Genomic DNA, 15,165 nt, shown 5'->3' with positions numbered 1-15,165 from the left:
AAAGTGTGGCCGAGTTGAAGCTTCTGATGGAGAAGGGCTCGCTCCTGCCGTGTGCAACGAACCAATGGGCAGGGAAGTGGGATCTCTACTCGAGCCTGGGAGAAATTTCACCCGACATAGCAGCGATCATGAAAGCAATAGGAATGTGCTCGTCGCGCTGCATTCAAGGAAATCGAACTAAAGAGTACTGCTTCCGCTTGGGCAGCCAAGGTTCTCACGCTGTTCTTTCGACGTGCGATGAGGACACCGTCACCGAAGCGTCTTGGTGGAACCTCGTGCCGGGAGATAACATCTTCATGGAGCATCGATTTGTCGCCTTTTACGACACGAACCCGCTTAGGTAAGCGCACCATTTATGCTTTCGTAGACTCCGTGGTGCGTGTCTAAATTTGTGTAAGTGGAGGTGGGATCGCATATTAGTTGTACGGCGCGTCTGTTAGGCTGCCTTGGAAAAGAATAGCTGTTATGTTCCACTAGGAAATTTTTTCTTTTCAAGAAATTTGTGACACCAAAATGAGGCCCAAAGGGTAAAGAAAACCTTGAGTTTTTAGGGAAGATTAGGAACTAACGGCAAATAAAGTTAGGAAATTTTTTTCACCTGTGGGATGTTTTTTGGGTTAAAAGAAAAACTAGTGGCACGGGCACCGCTCCGGATGGATTTTCATGTCTACTGCTGTATATTAGTGCTGTGAGCGGATACACCTATTTTCATTCGGCCCCCTGCCCGCTGTCTGCTAATAGTCCTGGTTAGTTTAGGTTTTAGGTTTGTTTCTTTCGCGAAGGAGCACGTAACAGATTTTTTTTTTGTACTAGGAAGCTTCCGTGAAAACTATGGTTTTCCTTTCTGTCCGGATACTGGAACTTAATAACATGCTAATAAATACCTACGCCTGTATGTCTCTGCGTACAGTTCCTGGAATTAAATTTTCTCCAAGGCTACAACTACAATTGGGTGAAAATACGGCAATCATGATGAAGTGACAATGGATTCAGCTTTAACGTCACATTCACGAAACGAGTTCATTATAGTCGCTTAGACACTTTTTCCTCTTTGATCCATTAGGAACTTCGTTCTGATGGAATAAAAATCGATAACAGATTGTCAACTCTTTCGTATGCACTTAGCCTTAGATAGTCACGCTGGAAAACTTCTATTTCTAATCGCCAATACTTGCAGCACCTGATGAAACAGAGCATGCGCTGCGATTAATACTTGCCAAAATCTTGTGCTGTGATCTTAACATATACCACAGAAAACCGCAGAACAAATAGAGTATAAAATGCGGAAAACTTATGCGGAAAATAACTACTCTAAAAACTGCTGTATTTCCGGTTACAGCATAGAACATTCCTGAAAAGCCGCAGGGGCTAAGGCTGGGTTTCGCGGACAGTATTTATCAGCATTTGTTTATCTCACGTCCAACGAATTCGCAATGGGCGTCCATCATTGCGAATCTGTAGGGTGAAATAAAGATGAAAAATGAGTATCGGGCCCTGCGCCGCACCCAGAAGGAGCCGATCACAAACTTTAAAAACGCATTGGCAACCCCTCCAACCAGATTTGAGCGCGGTAGCGTGCGCGGATTCCTCTGAGTGGACCCCTTACGGTACCTCCTAGCCTGAGTCGCTTTGGGACGTAAAACCCCCACAAACCCATTACAAGTCCGCACTCTTTCTTGCAGGTACCAGCATCGGCGCACGCTACGGGCAGTCGCAGAAGCCGGGCTGGCCGTTCGCCACCGAAAGCCGAAGGCCATGCGCACCCGGAACAAAATCCCTGCGCCGCAGCCTTTCCACGTGTACCTCCTCGTGTACGCGCTGGGATGCACTGTTTCGGGCGTGGCTCTGTTGTTCGAGATGCTGTGGCACGCGCGTCGATACAATGGAGAGGAACCTAAGGGATTTTTTTTGTGCAGCGGAGTTTTCGTATGGGAGTACGAACGGTGCCGCAGAAATGATTCCGCAGACATCCTCCAAGAACCTCCAAGGAAAATGACGAATTATCCTTAAAACTCACAGCTAAACGGTCGAAAACCTTGAATCATTGAAACACTGACTTTCCTTGCTTTGACATCGTAGATATTCGTTGCTCTACCTGAAGAGCCTTGTATGACCAAGTTCATCTCTTCACAGCTTCATAAGATGCAGCTCAAACACCCTGAGAAGGCATCCGGCACTCTTTAGGTGAGAGATATTCATTCGCGTTGGATGTCACTTTTACGCCGTGCCCGCACCTATCCACTGGGTGCATGCCCGAACACCTGCACAACATCGTAGCTTACGGTCTTGAACGCGATGCAGACGTCCCTATCACCTTTTCTTACAGCTCTCAAAAGATAACCCGCTCCTTACTCAACTAATGTATTCACCCGCTACATCTGGATTGTACAGTAATCATAACCAACACGGTAATGACCTGGCTAATCCGCCAGCGCGTGTTTTTGACATTCGGGCACCTATGATCCCCTAGTCAAGCCCTTCAAATTGAGTGCAGACGTAGATTTGCAGACATTTAGGACACACTACCTGGTAACCAAATTTCTTTTCAACTTCTAACGCGGCCCCATCCACTTCTCAGCTTTATCCAGACATACGCGTCTCGTAGAATTTTCATTTCTCGACTTCATCCCGACCATTGCTGTCACATCTGCCTTGCTCTCTGTATTAATCTAGAGCGCTGCCTCTTCTCCTGTCACCTTGATGGCTTCTACACGGCCTACATCCCATTCACCCCACGCCATCTCCTGGAGTGCCTGGCTGTTGTCGACGCAGATGAGATCACCTGGCTCTGGTGATCCAGGCACAAGACTTATGAATGTACAGAGTGGTTGATTATGCGCTCTAAAATAAAAGGACACCTCGCTTATATCTCCTCTTCAGGCAGCTTACACGCCCCCTCTTTCCCCCGCGTACGCTCCCATTACGTCAAAACCTCACTCGTGTAAAGGACATCACTGCGAGGCGACTCGAATATTGAGCTGACCTTGTCCTGCGGTTGGCAACCAATGACGAAGACATAATCTGCGCACGCCCAAGCTCTGCCCTCATTGTGCGGTACCTGCCTTTGTGGCTTATCTGCGACAGCTATTGTGGTCTTGTCCTGAGACATCAGAAGTTGATGCCTGCGTTCTTCATGAGGTTGGCTTGCGGTAGACCAATGAACCATAAGGTCCACTTGTAGCTCGTGTAAAATGCTTGCCAACGTAATGTGTATCCTGATTTCTACGAACAAGGTGCTACTTCTGATTCCAACCCTTTCTTTCACGGCGTTAGCCGTTGGTGGCGAGGAAACACAGTGGACCCGCGTAAGACCGCGGGACAGCACCCGGGTCTTGATAGCGGCCGAAGCGTGAATAGGTAAGAGTGTTGATGACGTTGCTAGTGCGGCAGCTATAAAGTTAGGAAATGGAATAAAGAAAAAAAAACTAGCAGCAGGAGCTGCAAAAAAGATGCCGAGCAGGCATGATGAAAAGGCCGTGCACGGTGACTGCAGTATCTTGGAACCCCTGCGCTTTGGAGAGACGACACGTGCAGTTTGATAATAAGAGCAACAAATACTGCCGCTTCGAAAGCGACGACAGTAACGAGGGTTGAAAATGGGTTCACGCAGTACTCTCGGCTATGTTGGACTTCGCCACTGAGTTTCGTAGCATGCGCCCGTGTCTGCAGTCAGGGCAGACTAGAGTGCTTCGGTCATGATGCAGCTGCCATACCACCGAAACAAGTGCTACATGCCGAGGAAGTGGCTAACAAGTGCAAGTAGTAGTTGTGGTAGTAGTAAGTGTTTAATGCAAAATAAAAACAAAAAGGAAGGTAAAAGATTCTTGCTAACCTCTGCATCTGCCATCACTACGGCGGCCGCACTTGCGCTGGGAAAGCGGAAATAAAGGATAGCAGACAGTTTGAAGAAGCGAAATGAAAGAGGTGAGGGACAGCAAGAAAGAGTATAGAGGGAGAGGTGATAAATGCACTGTTTACATAAGGAAACTTTGAGCGGTGAGAGGACGGTAGTGCAACATGGGAGCCCAACCCTGCAGAAATGGCGTGAATGGCAGCAAAAAATATCTGCGTGTTACTGAGGCGTAGCACTACGCTTCATATAGCGTACATTTATTGCTTGGATAAAGGACACTACGGAAGGGAAGTTGCGACCGCACACGTGTAACGCCGAAAACGAAACAAAAGGCACGAACCGACACGCAGTGCTTGATTTGGTTTCTCTAAACGATCTGCGTAGCGTTGAGTGTCTATATTTAGTCGTATACTTACATAATCGTAATCCGAAAATTAGCTTTGCGGTGATAAATGTCAAATAGTACTCGAGGATGTGTTCTGGCACTGCGGCTGCGTATAAACAGCTTGCAGCAGAGCCCACAGCCTATTAGTTGGCGCTTCTGTCCTTTTTCAGAATACGTGAACGCACCATGAATTTTTTTTCTTTTATGCCCCTTCCTATTTATTTACTTGTCATTCCTTTTCAAGGCGTTTTTGCTTTCATTTACGCCATGCGCCGAAATGTATGGCAAAAAAAATAAAGTGAGTGCTCCTAATGTGTGCAGAGACAGTTTTTAGCAGCAGGCATTTCTTTTACGGTCTGCAAAATCGAGCCTCTTGCTGCGCCGCGATCATGCAGTGCAGAAGAGAGAGTTAACTCTTGTGGAAGTATACGACTTGATTTGTGAGGGTTTCACGTCCCAAAACGGCTGGGGCTATGAGGGACGCCGTAGTGGAGGGCTCCGGAAATTTCGACCACCTGGGGTTCTTTAACGCGCACTGACATCGCACAGTACACGGGCCTCTAGCATTGCGCCTCCATCGAAATTCGACCGCCGCGGCCGGGATCGAACCCGCGTCTTTCGGGACAGCAGCCGAGCGCCATAGCCACTGAGCCACCGCGGCGGCTCGGAAGTATGCGAGTAGAGGTATTTCGGCAACAGCGTGATTAAGGCCTGTTATTCATCAAGGGGGAAAAAGAAGGAAAGAGAGAGAGAGACATCGCAAGAAAAGGAGAGAGGTTAACAAGGCGAAGTCCGGTGGGCTACCCTGGACGAGAGAAAGTCTATGAAAGTGTAGGCCATGGCATGTAGTGCAGCCACATTGTCTTTCAGTCCTGAACAACACATTAGGATCCTCAAGCCAGTGTGAGAAACACCTTCTCGCAACACTGAAGGAACAGAGAGATAGAACGCCAATAGTAGCTGACGTCATATTACAATGCGTTCCATAAAGGCATCAATTCAGGGTCTCCGTTGTTGTTCCTTCACCCCCAGTTCTTAAGTGGTGTTATTTTCCCAACAGGAATCATAGATTTATGATGAGCGAAATACTAAAGGAGATTTTCACGTGCGGAAGGCAAGTTTGCAATGTTCTTCGTATACTTATTAAGCTGCAGTGCTAACAGGTGGACCGAAGCAAGCTTGAGGTGAGATCTGAAAACCTCGCTGAAACAACTTCCTCCACCGGTAATCATCTTGTCATAAACCAAATTCAACTCTGCACCACTGTTTACGCAAGAAACTGAACTACCGTCATAACAATTGCAAGGCCGAAGTGCAAGTTAAGGAAATCGGCCGCACAGGACAAAAATTCGCAGTTTCCAAGAAAGCTCGGAGCGTGTAGATCGAGTTCAGAGCCATCTTTAGTGCACCTTTAAGGTCGCTGAATGCTGAGTTCCGATTCCTGCCACAAAACAGCCCGCATTCTCCCCTCTATTTTTCCAAGAATAAAATAAGCCCGTAACAAGAACCAATGAAAGAGTGTTGGTATCACTGCGGTTTTTCTCGGCGCATAGATTGCAAAATCCCTCCAATAGAGTAACTGCAGCTTGCTTCAATGACGGCTGCGCCGTCTTAATGGACAGCGGCCGGTAAATAACTGAAAAATGTGCGCCTGGGGAAGAAGAAGAAGCAGTGCGACAGTGCCCCCGTGATGCTGATAAAAGTCGAATCCATGGCACGAATATGGCACGACCTTTTGATCAAGAGCACTCGGCATAAAAAGCACCTAAGTACACCTGCCTGCCTGGTTGAGACTCACAGGCCAGTTTTGTACAGCGCAGTCGTTTCAGTTGTGGACTGCAACGCCAACTGAGCAGATGCTACATTCGGCGTTCTTTTTTTCCTGAAGCGGAGACTCTTCCGATAACGTCCTTATAGAACCTTAGATAAGGGCAAACAGACCAACAAGTGGGGTATTGCGCAATTGTGTTCGTAATGGTCTGTTACCTTTTTCAGAGACGACTGAAGTGGTTACAGCGGCCCTTGAGATAAAGCGACACGGGAAGAAGAGTGGTGTACACAGAAACACTGATATGGGAACGCTGTAACACCACAGCAGATAATGGCAGTAGGCGTCGCCGGCTGCTTGAATGGTGCGAAAACTAACATTGACAACCATGGAGTTTGGTTTATTGGTTTATTGGAGTTTGTTGTCCCAAAGCGAATCAGGCTATGAGAGACGCCGTAGTGAAGGGCTCTGGAAATTTCGGCCACGTGGGGTTCTTTAACCTGTACTGATATCGCACAGAACACGAGCTTCTAGAATTTCGCCTCCATCGAAATTCGACCGCCGCGGCCGGGATCGAACCCGCGTCTTTCGGGCCAGCAGCCGAGCGCCATAACCACTCAGCCACCGCGGCGGCGACAACCATGAAGTGATTTTAGTGTTTGAAGCTTTGTTCTAATTCTTGTAAAGCACTCTGACCCGATGGCGATAACCTTCATTATTTCCTTGCGTGGTCTTGTCGTATTGCGTGCATTACCCGAAATGGAACTCATAAAGCGCATGAGGAGGTACCGCACTTACGAGATTTCGACGTTGAGAATAAGGAACTGGTTTTTGCTTTAATTCTTCAAGCTTCATTCAATCCGATTCGATTGTCCTTCTTTTTAACCTGAAGAACGTTAAGATATGAACTCTAAACTCCATTTCATTGTTTAAAAAACGACAAGTTCCTTGTCGTAATATGGAAATGAACAGTGGTGTAAACACAGCCGCTTTAGACTGTGCTGCAAGGAGCCCACACAAAATCAGACGACCCGAAGACATCCTCGGCTACGCTTGAAAACTGCTGCCGAAAGGCGACGCGAATAATAATATTTGTCGCTAGATGTCAAGGTAATTCATACTGAGAAGATACGTTCCCCACAATATTATACCCAGCGTATTGTCAATGCATCATTATTTAGGGCTGCTTTGCCTCCTTTCCGACGTGCCTCAGTATATATGCCGACGTGTAGCACACTCATCCTCTCGGCACCTTCCATTTTTAGTTCTTCACTTCACTGTCTGCTTATTTGCTGAATTTACTTGCCCGCCAATTTCAAAAACTATGGCGGGAAGCGAGAAATAGAACTTAATATAATGAGCCCCCCACTCATGTCACAAAATATAATAGCTGCCTTAAGCAGGTTGAGAGAGGAAATGACATTAAAAAAAAAAACGAAATATCGCGCAGACACGGAACGAAAGATAGGTTGAACGAAAAGAAAGATTTTGAGCGTCTAAGCTCTTTGATTCGTGTGTCAAGTACATCACTGAGAAAGCCCCTACATTCACCATCCTTCAATTACACGCCACTTAATTACTTTTACTCCGGCGTATACGCCTCTCAAGTTCTTACAACTGTGTAGTTGCGACGGGATGGGTTTCTGGCGATGACGCTGTTCTCGGCGTCAGTGAGCGCACAGTCTTTCGCGTCATCACATTAAATGAATGCCTGGACACCGATAATGATGTGTTTGAAGCCTATCAGCTTCTTATCTGTGACGGCAGACAAACACGTCACTATCTTAAATGATAATTCGGTCTATTCTATCTGCGCTCAGGTGCACCATTCGCACGTGACCGTTTGAACATTGACCTTGCGAAGGTGTGGCTGCTCTGACGACCGCTTAATCGCAAAGCGGGCGCATAAGCGGTCCAATTAAAGTCTTGGCATTCTCATACAAAGAAAGGACGCTTTACTCTGCACATGGACCTCGCGACATTGGAGTTGTACCCGTATAGCACAGTAATTGTAATAGGATGGAGCATAAAAGTTGTGGCTGTTTACATACTACTCGCAGATACAGTCTTTGTCAAAAGTATACAGCCCAAGGGGTCTGGTTGTGAGCCCTTCACTGCCGTTTCTCTTGCATACTCAGGGACCTTGACCTCAAGAAGGCGGGAGGAATTTAAGTCCTCAACATTCCCAAGCTTAGGGCTGTCAAATGTGCTAAAGAGCCCCGCCACACGGCTTGGAAGCAAACCCCTTGCGCTGTATATTTTTGAAAGAGACTGTACCTGTGGCCAAGCTTATTTTGGTATATTGCTCAAACAATTGACTTGAATAACCTTTGACCTCAATCAACCGTTTGGTCAGGCAGGCATTTGTAAAGGATATTCAACAGTGCACCATATTCACAATATCAATCTAATAGAGTCAGGACAACGTAAGACTTCAATGAACGAAATGATCACGCAGGCTTCTGTGAAGGGTACCCGGCAATAGACAATATTTACACTTACACAGGCAGAGCAGAAAGGGGGATATAAGAACTGTTATGCAATAAAGTAATATTCAGCAGTCCTGGAAGGGACCAGCAGTCTACAATTCGTAGCGAGGTGCTGGAAGTGGTAAGGGAATACGTCTTCTTAGGGCAGATAGTAACCTCAAATCTGATTCACGAGAAACGAAATAACTAGAAGAATAACAATAGGGTGGAGCGCATTTGGCAGGTTCTCTTAAGATCAGGAATGATAGTTTGCCAATATCCCTCAAGAGAAAAGTGTGCAACAGCTATATCTTACCGGAACTCACCTACGGGTCTGAGACGTGAAGGATAACGAAAAGGGTTCAGCTCAAGTTACGGAGCCGCTTGACTGAGCTTCGGAATGGGCTTGGGCAGGGCATGTAATGCGAAGGCAAGATAACCGCTTGTCCTTAAGGGTAACGGAGTGGATTCCAAGACAACGCAATGGTAACAGGGGCGGCTGGGAATTAGGTTGGCGGATGAGATGAGGAATTTTTCGGCGATAGGGTGGGCGCAGCTGACAAAGGACAGGGATAATTGGAGAGATACGGGTAAGGCCTTTGGCCTGCTGTGGGTGTAATCAGGCTGATGATGACGCTACTTAGCTGGACTGCAACCGCAGCACAGTTCGCGCCGCTGTTCACAATTTCATTTCCTCCACAGGAAGGACGCCCTACTAGGCGCGCCGATCGCGCTGTGGTTATTTTTACCTTTGTCCACTCAAATTTTTCTTCCTCAATATGAGCCAAGGTTAGTTGTTTTTTTTTTTATTCGGCTGGAGTCGATGCTCCTTTTCTTTGTGTTTTCTTCTTGGGAAGCCATTACTCCTTCTTTATTGTTATTCGTTTTATTCCCATCTCCACCTGAACTCTGCGCGGCAATATCAGGCTTCGATTTCTTCCTTGTGACGTCAGTCTCCGTTGTGGGTAAGTGCCGTTCTCCAAGAGCACACCAAAAACACAAAAGGTTATTCGTACTCCTCACGTTTGAAGCAGAATAATCACTTTCTGTATCTTTCTTCAGCGAGACGTTAAGCACACCTATTGAATGCTTCTATAGGATCCCAGGACACTTTGCTGTTGCTAACCACCAAAAACGCATCAAACCCAGTTCCATGATATGTTACCACACAGCAAGATTGCCCGGGAACCTTTGTAGTTGCTTTAACAGCATACAAACTTTTTCGCTTATGTTCTGGTTAAGGGAACTGCTGAGTCAGCTTGCATCGACGGAGGCCGCTCGCCACTTTTTCATGGACACACTCGTGTATACCCGTCAAGCTACGTTCGACTGTCTGCATGAAAACGGTTGAGTCAAGGAGAAAATTTCCAACCGTTTTGGGAAGTGCTCAGCTGGACCACCCGGGAAGCTTCAACATGGTGGATAATGTCGAATGCGAGTACGCAGAGCCTAAGGAGGAGATTAATCATGCACCAAGGCAAGAATATAAAATCCTCTGTTACCAAATGCAACGTAACTGTGCCAGCCGTCTCATTCCCTCACGCCGCTACCAAGACAGGGTTCTGAGTCGTCTGATAGGCTGGAACGATAATCGACTCACAATGGCAATACCGCGGTGTCTGCAGCTCATATGGAAGCAACGCACCAAAAGAAGTAGGGTAGCAGACATTTTCCTGCAAACAATCATAACATGTCTCTATTACCACCGCATTCTGGTCGGTCCCTACCACATGCTTTCCCTCACTACCCCTCGGCATTCCTGCTTTATTCTTCCTTTCCCCCTCCACATTCTTGTGGTGTCGTGCCCCTGGCGACAGAAACTGTGTGCCGCCCAAGCCCGGACTACCTCCAAACGCTTTGTTTGATCCTTCACTTAATGAGGCCAGGAACTCGACAACGAAAAAGCCAGACATCGCTCCACAATGGTGTGATGAAGCGGGTTACACAACCATCCCGCTATCGTTTTGTCAACAAGTTCACAAAAAGGCAAGTTCAGGAGGTCGAGTGTTTGTCGAATGTAGAAGGTTGAGCAATGCTCACTGTCCTCAAACGCTTCGTTAAAAACGGGAAAAGCAAGAAGGCAACCGCAACCGTAGCTGCATCTTAAAATTTATTTCCCCATTCACTAGGTCTCAAAACCCGGTGGTTCCGGAGTCCAGCGTCCGCTGATGATCGCGGCAAAGGTGGGTAGTAAAAGGCAACGCCGAAAGCCTACAGCAGGCGCTACTTATGGAGGCTCCTCACCCGTCACGAAAACTCGCGTTCTCATTGATATTCATTACTTCCAAATCGGTTTTGTTTCACATCAATTTCTTGTCGCCGTTAGTGGCTTTTAAGAATTGATGTTTCAGTATTTCTTGCTGATCAGGATGGTGTTGAAAACTCCATGACAAGAACGAACAAGTTATATTCAGATTTCATGCGGGAATGATGACAATTATCTACGAGTAAAGGAAAGACGCAGCAACTGCATCACTCGTGGTGGACTCTCAGCCCCGCCGTGAAGGATGCAGAAATGGGCGGAAGGGGGGGGGGGATGTAACATTCGACATAGTGGGAGGAGGAGGATGAGGAGGAAAAGAGTTGTATTTAAGGCCAGCACTCAGGCCCCGTGAAAGGGAGTGCTTTCTCCGCCAAGGCCCTCTGAGGGGGACGGTGAGGGAAATGAGGAGAGGTATAATGGCTGTTTTACGCGAAGGTTGCGGGTTAAGTTGAAGGTGAAAGCCCTACTAGACCCATTAAGAGAAAAAAGCCTGTGTGTGTGTGTGTGTGTGTGTGTGTGTGTGTGTGTGTGTGTGTGTGTGTGTGTGTGTGTGTGTGTGTGTGTGTGTGTGTGTGTGTGTGTGTGTGTGTGTGTGTGTGTGTGTGTGTGTGTGTGTGTGTGTGTGTGTGTGTGTGCGTGTGTGTGTGTGTGTGTGTGTGTGTGTGTGTGTGTGGTTTCAAGCGGCCGTAGTACGCACGCAGTCACCACTGGCTGACCTCAGCGTTGTACCAGTACTCCTGACTACATTCGTACCACAACTGGGGGAAACGCGTTCTTCGTACAGCGTTTCGAGTGGTGTCATACGATTTCTCGTTGCATATAGCTTACGTGTTCTAGTCTAGATGCGGCCTTGAGCATTGATACTAATTGGCCAGTAAATCGGAGCCTTCGAATGAGCATGGCTGTTCTGAAGTTGACCTTTTCTTTGTGTCTCCGCACATTTACAACGTCCTCAAGAAGCAAAGTAACTTAAACACGTTGATCTTACGCAGTTTGTCGTTTAATGCGCGTCGTTGACTGAAGCGAAAATTATGCACCCGAGTTCGACGCACTGTTTTTGTAACATTTCAAATATTACGTTTCAAATATCGCGTTTGCATTTCGTTGTATCGTAATGGCAATCGAGCTTTTCAACTGCTCTTGCCGATCGTTCATCGATATCTTCTAAGACAGACGATTAAGAACAGGGCAGAAAAACCTCCCACTTCCATTAATTACTGCGACAAATGAGATATTAGAAAACAATAGATCTGTCCTCTCTCTACTGATGTTCCAGCGACGCAAACTCACGACGTCAAAGGTTCATCAAGATCTTATCACGAAGCCATTGAGTTTCTCCCAACACTATTCTTACTTCGAATAAGATAAGGGGAACGATATGGGGGCCCTGGTGGCAGCAGCGCAATATACAAAGGATATTATCCGATTGATAAATGTATTATTCTATGTCGTTTCTCGCTACACATTTGGCCCTTTTTGCTGACATGCTGCGATAAGAGGACAGACAAAAGCTTAAGTTCTCTATTTATTAGGGCAGTGGTCCCTCTCCTATGACGTCTGGTGCTCCAGAAGCGTGGTTTCTATTGGAGAGCACGAACAGGCTACCGCACAGCAGAAGCTGCAGAAGCTCCCCTTCTCCGAAGAACGCCATTCATTTTCCGGACTATCCCCGCTCGCCTTAGACCAGACTTAACTGACGTCCAGTACTTGGCACTATTTCTGATCTTCGAAGCCGAACACTTCGGCATTTAGGTGTGCTCACGACATTACAGAACTGCCACCGTAGACAACACAAGCGCATTTCTACCGTGTAAAGAAAAGGCACGTGCAGACCTCGGCTCTTGACCCAGAGGTCGTCAGCAGGTCCAGTTACCGAAGCGTTCTAACGGCCTGGTAGACCGCTGCTCTTCGGTGTTCATCACGAAGAAACGAGCGACCACAAGCACCACTGGAAGAAGGAATCCATTGACCCTTTTGAAGGTGAAGCTATTTGAAGTGTCTCGACAATTTTACTTCTGCTAATCGAAAAGGTACCTGAAGTGCACTTCCGCAGACGAGCATAACGGCAGTACCGAGACTATTTGAGAGCTTACGCTACATGATGTTGCTCAGGGGAGTCCTCTTCGGATGCCTTGTTCTGTGCGTGGCACTCACGTTGGACTTTGTTCGGGAGGCGTCCGCTAGCCCGTCTTCAGCGGCCGCGAAATGCTCGCCACGACAGAACGCGGACAGCGTAGGACTCCGTTCGATCTGCCCCTACACGAGAGGTGCCTCGTTCAACCGGAGCAGATTTCCAGCCGTCATACCGAGGGTGAAGTGCCACTGCACGGAAAGCCCCTGCGGTTCCACCACCGATGACTACAGGTGCAAAGAAGAGAAGAGCTCGTTTGATGTGTGGTACTGCAACAGGAATGACTGGTCGGTTCGTTTGGACTCCGTTACAGTTACAACGGCATGCGTGTGCGCTAGCAGCAAGGTACAAAATGGAGCTCGCGGGAGCGTACGACCCAAATCAATTACAACGGCGAGTCCTACTCCTAAATCGTCACTGCCACCGGTCGAATTTTTCGCTACCTGCAAAGAGAAAAAAAGTTGATTGAGATCCTACCGTAAGCCCAAGCGAGCTTTTGGAACAATATTCGGCATGATTATAATGTGTGCTGTTAGCTTCCCATTTATCGTAAATTCAGCGTTGGATCGCTTTTTTTTGCTTGATCTTATCTTTTTTTGTTGGTGTCTGCTTCTCATGGTTCTTGTTTGCACGTTCGGAGATGGAATGATTTTCCTTCTTGCAGAAATAAATTACTGTATATAACGGGTGCAAATAATGATTGGACGAACAGAAAGAATGAAAAATAAAATGTCCCAGCACGTACTACTTTCCGTGTGCAATAGAACCTTTCAACTTCCCCCTTTATTAGGCGTACATTCGCCAATATGGTTCGGCGTAGTAAAAGCAAGGTCCCGCTAAGGAAAGCCATTACACAAGCTTGAAAGGCGAAGCGGCTACATTTTGCAAGTGGAGCGATGTTTCTTGTGTGTAGAAGTTTTGCTATAATCTAGCGTGTATTATTTGCTTCTCAGCTAGCGGCAATGCGCAAGGCGAATAATTACTGCACAATTTTTTTTTTTGCATTCAGGGCATATTTTTTGCTTTTCTCGATGCATCAGGTTAAACAAATGCTGGAAATAAAAGGCTATCTTTATGAATTTTGTGCTTCTATGAGTCGATTGGGTTAGCGTATAACACAGGACACTCGAAGATACGGCGCTGATGTCAATCGCATTTTCTAGCGGATTCTGACAGCACACGACACGAGACAAGTTCGTTAGTAATTTTAAAAGATTCGGCATTTCAACCTAGTCCGTTTCCAGCCAAATGACAGAAGGTTGACGTTTTAGCTTAAAGTTACAAGCAGCCCTGTAGCCTTTAGTTTTACTATAGTCGGATACAACTCAAGAACGAAACGGCTTTTCCCCGTCAAAGGACCCCCTTCCTTCCAGCCAATGGCGTCGGCGCATTCTCATTACCCTGCTAGCGTAACGTTGCAGGCAGCAGCGCAACAACGCAGAGAGAGGACTATCCCTGACCATGGAGAGAGGGGACTATGACCTTTCATCTGCCACTCTCTGCATTATCACGCAAGCAATGTCATGAGATTCGGCTGACGCCATTGCCTGGAGTGGGGGATCCTTTGAAAGGAAAAGGCCTCTTCGTTCTTGATTTGTATCCCACTGTAGCTCAAATTTCTCCTTCGTAGCGACATTCTCATAACTATTTAGAATCGACCGCTGGTCGCACCAGTGCTTTGATCAGCCCTCTTCTATTTGCAATGACACCCTTAAAAGCTGGCGCTGTTGGCCCAGCTCGGCGCTACGCAGCAGGGACTCCCACGCATGTACAGTAGTCAGCGTTGTGTTGTGTACATGTCCACATCATGTGAAGCAATGTGGCCACTTGTGAGGAGTGCTTGCACGTTGGTGCAATACGATTTGGGAAGAGTCTGCTATACAGCCATGTGCTTGGGAAGGTTCCTGTTTGTATTTTGTGCCAATGGAGGACTTAGCGCCGGGAGATTTCCCGATGTGCTGAGGGGGTATACACCATTTTACGAGGAGCGGGCCGGAGAGGGAGAAATACTCTCAAACACGTGCGCTGCGCGACACCCCACTGTTGCCACCCACCCCTGGGCTGATTATCCGGCGCGCGGAGCAACGTTCGGTTGGTTAGCCACCCGTCAAGCGCGTGCTTGCGTCTGTACACCAAAAGCTGCAATGTTGTACGGAAAGCCAACGTCCTCTAGACATCAATGTTTTATTTCCGGTTGCGGAAATAGTCGACGGAAGTAAAAACAAAAACAAAAAAAGCCGCAAGTATGTACGCGCACCATGTTATGCGAAGGCCTCAGCGTGTCGGCGATGTCTGTT

This window comes from Amblyomma americanum, chromosome 10 (assembly GCF_052857255.1).
Source record: "Amblyomma americanum isolate KBUSLIRL-KWMA chromosome 10, ASM5285725v1, whole genome shotgun sequence".
Classification (NCBI taxonomy): domain Eukaryota; kingdom Metazoa; phylum Arthropoda; class Arachnida; order Ixodida; family Ixodidae; genus Amblyomma; species Amblyomma americanum.
The sequence above is the reverse complement of the archived record's forward strand: the minus strand, read 5'-3'. Positions refer to the sequence as shown.